Here is a 12,947-nt window from a genome sequence, read left to right on the forward strand (position 1 = left end):
ACAACGTCTGAGTGGACGGGAGACACCGGTATCTCCCTAGGTCCTGGTCTCTAGGAGGTCTCACCGATCTCAAAGGTAGATTTATGGACAGGAGTTTTGCCAGAGGTAAATAGCTCCGGGGAGTGATCTGCTAAACCTAGCATGGTTCCATATTGGCCGTAGGCGTTCACCCCTAAAGCCTCGGCTCGGCCTATAACCATACCCAATGGAGAAGCATGAATGGCCGGTTCCCCATCCTGCCTACCGGAGGTGCTACAGTCCAGATGACTATTGGTCCTAAGTTTGGGGGCAGAATCAGAGATGGGTGAATCACTAATCCCAACAGATCTGAGAGAAGTACTATCAAACTCTACGTCACTTTCCGTCATAACGGAGGGAGTTCTAGAGATGTTTTGTGAATCGGAATTTTTCAGAATTTGAAGACATTTTAAATAAGACGGTACGAAAGATTGGAAAATATTTCGAATAAATACCTGGAAGTTGAGATGTGCAGAACAGATGCACCGAAATCAGCGAATAGCGTGAGGCCGGAATGAGAGATCAGATCAATACCGCCAGGAGCGCAGAAAGGGATTTTGGAGAGAGAAAGTCCGATATGAACGCAAGCGCAAGAAAGAGAATGTGAGAAATGAGAAGCGGAGGTCACACAAAGGGTATTTATAGAAGAAGTCGCGGTCGAGATTAAGCGACTCTTCGTCTTCCCGTCTCGATGATGCCACGTGTAGAGAGTGGCACCCAGCTGTGAAGCATTTCTTCCAGAAGAGCTCTTAATGCAGGTGCACAGCTCGAGACGATGTTTGCAATTCTCTGAGCAACGATTCATATTCTCTCACCAAAAGTAACTCAGCATCTCCCATAACGGTTTACAACCTACTAAGCAGGAAATGCCTATGCTAGTCATACCGACTTGGGGGCTAGTTGTATGGGGGCTGACTAAGTTCCATATCGGTTTAATCAATACCGGTCTAATAGCTTTTGGGTTTACGAGCCTAGGCTAAGATCCAGTCTATATCTCCAGCGCCTACGGGCCTAAAAGATATACTTTCAGTAAAAGATAAGAATATATCCTAAGGGAATATCCTTGGGGATCTCTCCCGTAAAAACCGGGCCCAACTAAGATATGGGCTTAATCGAGTCCCTATAAATACTCCGTTGATCTGAGTCATAAGGTACGTACACGAATCCCAATACATGATACTTGAGAACTACCGGCTTTTAACCTAATATTGACTTAGGCATCGGAGGGGCATTCCTCGGATCAACCCCCGAGGTTAGTTTACTTACTCTCTTTTGCAGGGATCCAAACCGGCTTCAATACAAGGACTTAGCAGTTCAAGACCCTGTAATTTGTCCCATACCGGAACACTCACTAAAATATGATTTAGGTCCAACATAAACAAACTAACAAGGGTAATTAAACTTGTGCTTAATCAGAATTTCAGGAGGGATACAAAGAGGTGCGGGTGTACCTATGCTCACAAGAGCAGCGAAGAACAGAGCCACGAACACAGACAACTAAGGGGGGTTTTGAAGCTTCGACGGCGACTGAGCACGGACGTGGATGAAAACAACGCGGAGAGGTGGCACCGAGCACCACACCATATCAGCGCGGGTGAAGAGAGAGCAAAGCAGGGACGACGATACCGCAACCATCCACAAAAACTAACAACAGCAGTAGCACCAGGTGGCTACTCAACGATAGAAGAGAAGAAGCTCCGGCGAAAGAAGCGGCGAAAAGCATCAATAACAGCAGCGACGAAACAACAACGACAACATCACGAAGGAGAGCGAGATAGACGACCCTGCACAGTACAACACCGGCGAGAAGAAGCGAGCGTATGGTGACAAAAAGAAAACTCCGGTGAGGGAGGCATAACAGGCGAAGGTGAGAGAATTGGTGGGGTTCCAAAGTTTGAGTGTCGGTTTTGGGGTTGTGGGTTTCACGGGGAGAGAGAAAGGTTTAGGGGGGGGGGGTGTTTAGTTTATCTTCAACTGACAAAGGGTGGGTTGATTTGGGTTATACAAATAAGGATATCTAACTTGAGGAATTAGTTCCCACTTTAGGTAAATTTTGTTCAATTAATTTTAAAATAGAACCCAAAATATATTTTATAATAAAATCACATTAATAAATAATATGAAAAATGATATATAATACTAGGAGTAGTGGTTTTTTTATTGTATTTGTTTCTTCAAAAAGGAAAAACAAATTTAAAAGTAAATAAAATTATATATAGAAATATACTACATAGCTATACTAGTATTAGGTTTTAATTAGTCAAATAGTTAAACTTAAGAGACTGGATTTAGATAATCAATGGTTTTCTATGTTTAAGAAATGGGTTAGTAACCTCAACCGCCTCCTATAGGTAGTCTCTTTGGCCATTTTTATAGTAGTGAATGGTTCTAAAAGGTATGCATTGAATTATTAATACGAATGAATAAGCTATTTTTGGAACATCTCCCCTTTATTACTATTAGAGTAACATTGTAGGTAAAGGGTAGAATGGTCTTTTACTAGTTATAGATCTGTATTGTAAACGCTATATATATTGAATGCCAGAGTTAACCAAATCAGGTTAACATAATTATTCTGCACACTTCTACATGGTATCACAGCTTAGGTTTTTTGAAAATTTTTACTCTCCCAAAATAAATTTTTATTTTTCAAAGGATCTTTCGACCCATGCTTACGCCCCTACGGCCGCTTCCACGCAGCCACCGCCGGCGTCGACCTCCGGTCAGCCGTTGCCACTGCCGGCGGCAACCAACGCTGCATCGCAGCCCTTCACATCGTACTTCACGACGCCAGCGACGAAGTCCTTCTCCTCGCCTTTGCTTGGATTTTCCGCGACGCTCCACACCGCCAGGTTGCCAGCTTCCACGCCGCGCATGCCTCCCCGCTTCCCGCCGGGCTTCGCCAACCACTATGTGCCGGCGGGGGTTTGGTCAATCTTTTACCCCGCCACAATCCTCTTCTTTGTTTGCTTTACCGCAAATCTCTGCCCCTACTCTAAGCAATCTGGTAACTTTCACCCTCTCTTCCCCTAAAGATTATTTGTTGTGGAAAACACGAATTACTTGGTTGCTTCTTTCACGTCAACTGCTTGGTATGGTTGAAGGAACTATATCCATTCCCCCTGCTACTATTATTGATGAACATGGTCTTTCAATTCCTAATGTTCAATTCTATGAATATTTGCGTGTTGATCAACAAATAAAATCATGGATTTTTGCCACATTGTCTAGAGATGTTTTTGTGGATGTGAATGATTTATCTACTTGTGTGGAAATTTGGACTCGCTTACAAACTAGGTTTATGCATGCTAGTATGGCTAGATCAATGAAATTGAAGGGACGTTTAACTCGTATAAAAAAGACTGCTTTCCAGTTTATGGATGGCTATTTACGTGATATTAAGGTGATTGTAGATTCCCTTGCTGCCATTCAGTGTCCTGTGTCGAACAAGGATTTAGTACAGTATACACTTTTTGGTCTGTATCGTGATTCTGAGTATGATTACACTGTCACTACTTTGCTGCATTATCCGTTCCCTCTTAGTTTTGATGATTTGCATCCTACGTTGCTCCTTCATGAACAACATTTGATAAATTCGAAGGATGGATCTGAGTCATCCTCTCATCATGCCTTACTAGCTGTTCAGTCTTCTGGTTCTGGTTCTTCCTCCAAGTCTAATTCTGAAGGGAGGAATAGGGGAAGAAACAACATAAATCGTGGGGGTAACAATAATCATGGGGGTAACAATAATCAGAATAATCGTGGTAATGGTGGTGTCAATGAGGGAAAAAATCATCCTCGTGGCTCTGTAAACAGCAACAACAATGCTAATCGGGGACGCTCCAATGGTATGAGTAAATATTCTAACTTGTCATCATATAGTATGCCCGGCCTAGATTATATTACTAATTATTTGTCATCCACAGGCAGTAATTCATCAAGTAGAAATGTAACCTCTACCCCTACTTCCGATACTTGTGGTTTATGTTGGTTTCCAAGTCATCAAGCTACCTATTGTCGTCAACGATTCAATTCCAGCTTTGTTCCCTCTTCCTCTGAAAGTGTCACTCGAGCCTTAGTTGCACTGTCTATTGGTGGTGAAGCTAATGATTCAGTCTAGTACCCGGATTCGGGAGCTGCATCTCACATGACTCCTCAGGATAGTAAGTTTTCTGCTAAAACTCCTTATACTGAGTCTAGTTCTGTTGTAGTTGGTGATGGTACCTTACTCCCTATTAAAAGTATTAGTAATTTAACCTTAAAAACTACAAGTCGTCCCCTCCAGTTGTCCTCTGTCTGTCATGTTCCTAACTTAAAACATAATTTATTATTAGTTAACAAGTTGTGCCAAGAAAATGATTGTGCTATGAGTTTTGATAAAAATTTTGTTTATGTTAAGAATCAGACAATGGGGGGGGGGTCTGCTTCGGGGATCCAGTAAGCAAGGCGTCTATCCTCTTCAGCCTCTTGTTGTCCTTCCTGAGTCTCCTACATTGGTCTCCTAATTTCGACAACCAGATAAGAGCAAGGGGTTAACTTCTTGCATCTTCTCCATTGCCTTTTTAAAACTGAAGTATGAGGTAGCACTACAAGTTCCCTAATACAGTGAATACATTAAGCGACCAGGGAAAGGGGTTTTCCAATTTTATAGAAGATGTTTAGTGCAATAGCTTCTCCATGCCTCCGGCCATAATTCAGTCAATGCAACATCAATTCCTTAACCAAGCATGGAAACACATTAGCTAATTGTAAAACATGAACATTTACAGGGTAATAGGAATAGATTTAGATAGTCATAGTAGCAATAATGTACCTTTTGCCTATCAGAAATTATACACCAATCATCTTCCCGCTCACTTGACTTCAACACATTTTTTTAGATGCCATACAAAGAACTTCCATGAATCTCCATCCTCGTAACATACAATTGCCAATGCAAAGGAAAATAATTCATTATTTCCATCAAGACCAACTACAGACAACAAAACATCGCGACCTCCATTTCACTAGTAGAATAATTGCTTATTGCTGCGGTCATATTGCTCCCATTTTGCCCGTACGCAACAATATATCACGTAATAAGAAAAAGAAATATATAAATAATTATAATCATATTGCTGTGATTTCGGCCAAAAACCGCAGCAATATGGTATTAACAAATATTTTATGAAAAAATTTTGACCTTTTGACCAAGATATATTGCTGCGGTTTTCGGCAAGAACCGCAACAATATATTAAAAGAATAATAAAAAAAATATTATTTTAATATATTGTTGCGGTTCTTTGAAAAAACCACAGCAATATCCTTTAAAACTTAATAAACCGCTTCTCTTACTTCTACCCATCTCACTCTTTCAGCCATTTAGGGTTTTCTCACCCTTTACCCATCTCTCTCTCAGGCGTTATATCCCATATACACTCTCTCTCCTCTCACCTCTCTCACACACGCCATTTTTAGCTATCTCTTTTCTCCTCTCTCCTCTCTCCTCTCTCACCCTCACCTCTCTCCTCTTACCTCTCACCGGCGCTTCCTCCACTCTATCTCTCGTTCATTTCCACCGTTCATTAGTCGTTTCCACACGTCCATCTTCGTCGTTCTCCATCTCCGCCATGAGGAACAAGGTTTTTTTTTACTTATGTCGTTCTCCAAATCTGTTTTTTTTTCGTTTTTATTTTTCGTTTTTGTTTATGATTTTCGTTCTCTAGATCTCCAGTCTATGTTTTGTCTTATTCGTTTTTATTTTTCGTTTTTCTTTTTGATTTTCGTTCTCCAGATCTATTTTTTTTTTTTTTTTTTTGTCGTTCTTGTTTTTGATTTTCGCTTTTGATTTTGATTTTCATTCTCCAGATCTCCAATCTTTTTTTTTTTCGTTTTTTCAATTTTTTTTTTTTTTTTTATTTTTTATTTGCGTTTTTTTTTTTATTTTCGTTCTCCAGATCTATTTTTTCGTTTTCTTCGTTTTTGTTTTTCGTTTTTGTTTTTTATTTTCGTTCTCCAGATCTCCCGTCAATCTTCAAAGTGAATGAAGCGATGCCGACGAAGTCGCCAAGCGAAGCCACCGGCGTTCGCATTTTGTGTACCGGTGGTGGTTGCATTCCGTTCGTCTCCACCACCGGCGTTTGTCGTTCGAGTTTCAAGATCTACATATTTTCCCTTTTTCTATTATTTTTAATTTTTTGTTAATTCTCTGTAATGCTGTTTTCATTTTTTTAATATTTGTAATTAGGGTTTGTAAAATATTATTTTTATTGAATATATAACAGTTTGGGTTGATTACTTTTGTGTTGTTATTGTATTGAAATAGTTTCCTCGGATTTCAAAACGTTATATTATAAGAGTATTATAACTATCACAAATTCACGCCTTGAGTAATGAAAAAAATAAATTTTTTTACCTGCCTTGTATATTGATGCGGTTTTGGGAAGAAACCGCAACAATATACCTGTATTTTTAATATTAAAAAAATACATCTTGCGGCGGTTTGAAAAAACCGTAGCAATATTCTTATTTTTTTATTATTAATTACAGCATATTGTTGCAGTTTTGCACAGATGCCGCAGCAATATGATTAAATATTGTTACGATTTAAAACCAAAGCAATATATTAATTACCTATCACTAGTGGAAAAATGAAGAAGGGTTGCGCTGAAAAAGGCCTGTAGGGCTGTGCTTTTTGACAGCAGCCCTTTCAATAGCAGCCCTTCACATTTTAAGTAGGGCTGCGCTAGAAAAGCGCAGCCCTTCCTACAAAAAAAATAATTTTTTTTTTGACATTTTTTACTCATAATCTCACATTTTCTGAAATTATACAGAAGAGAAACGAAAATAAACCCAAAACAAAAATAAGAACGAAACGAAAATGAAAAAAAGGAACAAAAACTAATATACAAAAGAGAAGAAATTATAGATCTGAAAATACAAGAACATTAATCAAAACGAAAATGAAAATACAAGAACATTAATCAAAACAAAGAGAAGTATACAAGAACATTAATCACATTAATCAAAACAAAGAGAAGTATACAAGAACATTATAGATCTGAAAATACAAGAACTACCTCCAAACATTAACCTAATAATGTTTAAATACATAAAACAAAACCCTAATACATAATTAAGGAAAAAAAATTCGGAAAAACTTAAAATGCCTATTTGGAGGCTTAAACGAACTCGAATGGCTTAAAAAGCCTAAACATCACAGCATAGCTGTGAGTTTGACTCGTTGGCCCGTTCCGCTTCCGAAAAGGTATCACAATAGGAAATCGGACTCCATCGGCATGATTTGTGCAAATCATTTCAGGCTTTTTGTCACGTTTGTCGCATTTTCTGGGAGTTTTTGAGAGAGAAGAGAGGATGAGAGAGAAGGAGGAAAGGGAGGAGGGTTGTGAGAGAGTAGAGAGAAGGAGGAACATGGATGAGGGACGTGAGAGAGGAGAGAGAAGGAGGGATAATATATCTGAATCCCGCTCAATATTTCAAAGCCCGCGATTTTTTTATTTCAATTTTTTTTAAGAAGGGTTGCGCTTTTATAAAAAGTGCAGCCCTTCTGTTATGTAGGGCCGCGCTTTTGTACAAAAGCGCAACCCTTCACTAGTAGGGCTGCACTTTTATCAAAAGCGTAGCCCTTCCTCCGCAGCCCTTCCTTTTTTTTCCCCTAGTGTATTGCTGCCCCCTTAATTGTTGCGCGGCCAAAACCGCCGCAATAGGGCATTTAAAGACCGCATCAATAAGCATTTATTCTACTAGTGTTTATCTCCTTGAGTACTCAATTCTTCATTACATATAGGTAAATAGTCGCCATCTGAACCCTATACCTACTCAAAAGCAAATCATTAAGAGTCTTACTAGGTATGTTAATGTTAGCCTTAATGTCTTCCATTAGCTTAGTTCCTGCCCATTTAGCACCAACTAGTGGTTTTCTACAGTCAAGCCCTCTACAAGTATGTTCAGAATTTTGGATACTTTTTATGGCTCAAGTCTTTCCATCTCGCAGCCTACTTGAGTGTATCCTCCACCCACAGTTCAAGTCTTTACAGTTTGCAGAGAATCTAGTAGGAATAGATTTGTTGACAACAATACAAAAGTTACATTTGATGCAATAGTCCTTCAAAATACTCTTGAAATGTTTTTTTGTCAGCAAACATCATCCACGGTTTAAGAAAAATCTTTTCGAATTCCTCCTCATTGTACATCTCCCCATTTTTATACAGTTTATTTGCTAACATTTGTCTCATCATGATCATCAACTTGCCAACAATCATCATCATATAGATCAAAGTTATCATGGATGGCAGCCACATAATCATGGTAATTAGAGTTCTCATTCCCATCACTTTCCTTGTCAGATTGAGATGCATCATCAAACACATCACCTCATTTTTTTTCTTTATTTTACTCAGTAAAATGTCTTCTTTAACACAAGCAAATTCAGCATCACATTCACCCTCCTCCTCATCGTTGTCAACACCATCATTATTCGAGATACCACCTCCCTAATCAACATTCGAGTTTTGATACGAAACTTCATCAAAATGCTCATTTGTTATGAGTTCAGGTTCCTCATTGATTCTTGATTTGATCAAGCCTTTTCTAGCTGCAGTAGTTCTAGGAATTTTCATCATAAACCCAACAATTTTATTTGGCTTCATATTACTAGAGGTACCAATTGGATTTAGAGGTGGTTGGACTAGTTGTAAGAATCAAATCATTGTTACGAGGTAACTTCTTGGTTACATCTCTCTTAAAACGTAACTTCTCTACCCTTGTTCTTACTGATTCAGATACGACATCAACCCAATATTCTTCTTCAGCATGGTTTATAGCACCATCTCTAAAATTAATACTTATTCTACTTTGGCTTGAGGTCTTAAAGATTATTTTTGGATCAACAGATTGTAGTGAACAATGCCCCACACCACCAACAAATTCTTGTGTGTTTTTCTTTGGTGGACTCCTCCTAAAGTAGACATTACCCTTCTGTTTCAATGTTTCACTCACCCTCCTAGCAGCAATAACACAGTGAAGAGCCTTGCTAACTATTCCTACATAAACATATATAACCTTTTGGTTGCCAAGTCTTTCCAACATGGTCATCAAATCTTTGTCACATTCAATATAGTGATTATCCGCTTGTAACAGTAATGGAAACATAGAAAACTAGGCATATCATATTTCCTTTTCCTAAATTCATCCTCAAAATCCATGAGCATGTCTATCCACATAACCTTATTTATATCCTCAATCATCAAATCCACTTTATTAGCCATTTAAAAAAACTTCAATACAACGTTTTCAGCCATTTTGAAATACATTACACAAATTCAACAACCTAAATAAAAAACCATCTAACAAAGCTTTGGAAAAATATGGCAGTATGAACATAAGGTAAGATAATGCACATAATTCCTAATAAAGACTAAGAATTGTTAGAATTTGAGTAAGACATAATAACTCACCTGAATTCTTGAAGATTTTGATTAAAAAAATCAATTACTTTTAGCCAATTTCATACCACGTCTCTTGCCTAATTCTTCAGTGATGATGAAGCCCAATTCAAAATTTATTATCTTGATTCCTCAAAGCAATTGAGTTTGAAAATAAAGAAAAGTTGCAATTTTACATGGTTTGCAGAGGAAGAGATTTGAAAGGTTATATTTTATCATAATACTAGGAGGCTGGGAAGGATAGTAGGTTTATGAGTTTTAATCAAATAATAAAAAATTTGAAAAACCTCATTTATCTATTATTTAACGTCAAATGATGTTAATTGTCGCGGTAATTATAATTTTAAAACCACAAGGTCACATTGTGGAATCAACCTTTTTTTTTTCCACCATCTGGAATTTCACAAAACTTAGGGTCACTACCTAGAATTTCCCTTCTTTTATTATCATTGCAACATGACAATATTCACGCTTGACAAATTAAACTTAACTTTTTCCATTGTATTATATATGTAGGGAGATTTATACGCATGTAAGATGTGAGTGCAGATATGACTACTCTGTTAAAGGGTTTTTAAATATTAGAAAATATTTTTTAAAAAAAGTCCCCAATAACTTTTTAAACGAAAACTCATAAATCTAATAATTGGATATTTATAAATCATAAAACAACCGAAAGGACAACACGTGTAGGTTTTTCCACCATGATGACTTCAAATTTTAGTCAATGAACCAAAGATTGAACTCGAGGGAGAGGGTGGGGGTACAAAAATGGACATGAATCCTTCTTGTCTATTATTGGTCTCTTCTAAATATGATTTGTTACTAATTTATACTATTAAAAACTACAAAGAAATTGATTTCATGCACCCCAAAAATTAATATATGCCAGTTATTTAACACTAAAAAGACTAATTTTATGAGATATTCATTAACCAATCAATTTATTAGGATCCAAATCTGATTGTATAACACCCGATAATTCTCTGTTTTTCAAAATACTTTTTTAATACGTACTTGCTTACTTAGAATTTTGCAGTGAAAATAAATAAATTTGAAAAATAATAAACTTAGTAAACCAAAAGTCAAACTCCAAAAACCAAAGTCAAAGTCAACCAAACCAAAGTCAAACTCAAACCATAAACTAAAAATCAACTATAATAAAAAAGACAACCTAAGCTTTCCACGAAAATTCCGAACCCATGATGCATTATCTTCGAACCTAAGATAGACAATGCACTATTAATCCTGAGTGGGTCATCACATGATCAATAAGGCATAGCCATGATCAATATACACACACAAAGCACGTATATACCAAAAAGCTAAATACTAAATAATAAATAAATATAAAACCTAACATGATACTAATGAACAGTAAGACAAAGATAAATAATAATATAATAACATTGAAGACAACTTTACTGAAGTTGACTTTATAACTCAAATTAGTTATAACTTCGATTAAATAGGCAATGGAAAGAGTTGTCCAAACTAAACCAGTCTTCAATTTAGAAGACGAAGTACGGGCGTGACTCCGTACTCCCGTGACCAACGATATTGAGGAACCTTTTTAAATAAAATCGGACAGAGTGATCAATATGGTCCCAAGAAAAGTCATGGCCTACCACAATGTACTCCAACTTATACTAGTCCAACACTTCAGACGTGCACAACTCTAAAACTTATAGCTATTCACTTTCCACTTAAGTGATTAATAAATTATTTATTTGTTATGACTCACAAAGGTAAGACAAACAATATAGTCATCAAGGACACATAAACTTCTATTTTTATCTTAGGATTAGATAAGGTGATCATCAACTTAACAATCCAAAAAAAATTCCAATTAGAGATTCCATAACCATTATTTATTTATTGATCCATGGAAACAATCAACCAACCTTTCATATTTAAATAACCAACTTACCAAATAAGGCACTCAGTCCTCATAAAGTAATTAAAGAATTCAAAGAAAACAACATGATCCAATAACAACATAATTATTAATCCCTCATGTGAATCAATAGAATAATACTCCCAATACCATATAATTGCATCAAACATCCATACAAACACAATATAATCATCATAATCAACATGCTTCACACAACAACATAAAACATGCAATTTCACTTGGATATAAATCACATATGAACTATAAATAGTTCCCTATACATGATACTACATAAATCTCATCCTTATGACATGATAATAATCCAAGCCACACATAGGTATGTAAGTACCTTGTGTAGACAAAATTCAAGGCCACTTTAACAAGTTTAAAAGTTGCCTAAAGAGAATTCTCCGCCTACCAATAATCAACATAACCACAAATCAATACTTTATGGATTTACATCAATATCAAAATACTTTAAACCCTATTTAAAAGCATTTGAAAATATTTTCCATCATTAAAACATCAATTATTATACTTCATAGTATAGTATTACTATACTAGTCATTAAAAACCCTTAAAAATCATACTTTGATAATTAAAATTCCATCATAACCATACTAACAAAATTTCCAGCAACTTATAATATATTTAAAACCCTTAAAAACATGATTAGACATTAATAAAATCATAGGAGTGCTCAATTAATTTCATAAACTATAATATATACTATGATTTTCCAATTCATAAAACCCTAAAAATCCATACTTTGACAATCAACACCCTAGTTTAAACATAACTAATAAATCTGAAATTTCAATCATTTTTCTATATATATATATACATAAAATGAAATTATATTTAAATTATCAAACTATAATTTTTAACATGAAAATATTAAATCAATCCTTAAAAATATAACCTTTAACATAAAATAAAAAAATAGGAGGAAGAACTAACGAAAGAGAGGAAAGATGGAGGAACACACCGGAAAGGAGGGAGGCGCGCGACTGGCAAATTATATAATCTAATCCATAAAGGAATCACCCGTAGGATTTCAGCTTTAAAATCAAAGTTAGGAGTCCAAGCTTTGATCACCATTGGCCTACTATCGATCATATGAGGACCAATATATAAGATCTCATTTCTATCTTCAATATTGGCAAATTTCACAAGAAAAACAACCTTTTTCACAAAGATAAATTATAGGCTTAGCAGCACTATTCCATGATTGCTCAATAAATTTAGTTAAAGCCCCAATGGAGGATGTTTTACCAACAACATAAAGAATGATAGCAGTAGCCTAAACTTCAGACAAAGAATCAACTTCAGATTTATCTAACTAAGCATATTTCATACATTCCTTCACCATGGGAGGGATAAACTTCAGTGAAGCTCCCTTAGCTGTGAGGGTTTTAACAGTTGCTATAGTTGACCATTTCACAGGAGCAGATAACTCTAATCTTATCATATCATTGCCTCCTCCATCTCTTTGTTTCCTATGAGCACCACTCTGTGTTCACCAGTTTGATGACACGTATCTTTTTCCCCTATATTCCCATATTGGGCCTCTTTTCAGTGCTAACAT

The sequence above is a fragment of the Beta vulgaris genome, chromosome 9 (genome assembly GCF_026745355.1).
Source record: "Beta vulgaris subsp. vulgaris cultivar EL10 chromosome 9, EL10.2, whole genome shotgun sequence".
NCBI lineage: Eukaryota > Viridiplantae > Streptophyta > Magnoliopsida > Caryophyllales > Amaranthaceae > Beta > Beta vulgaris.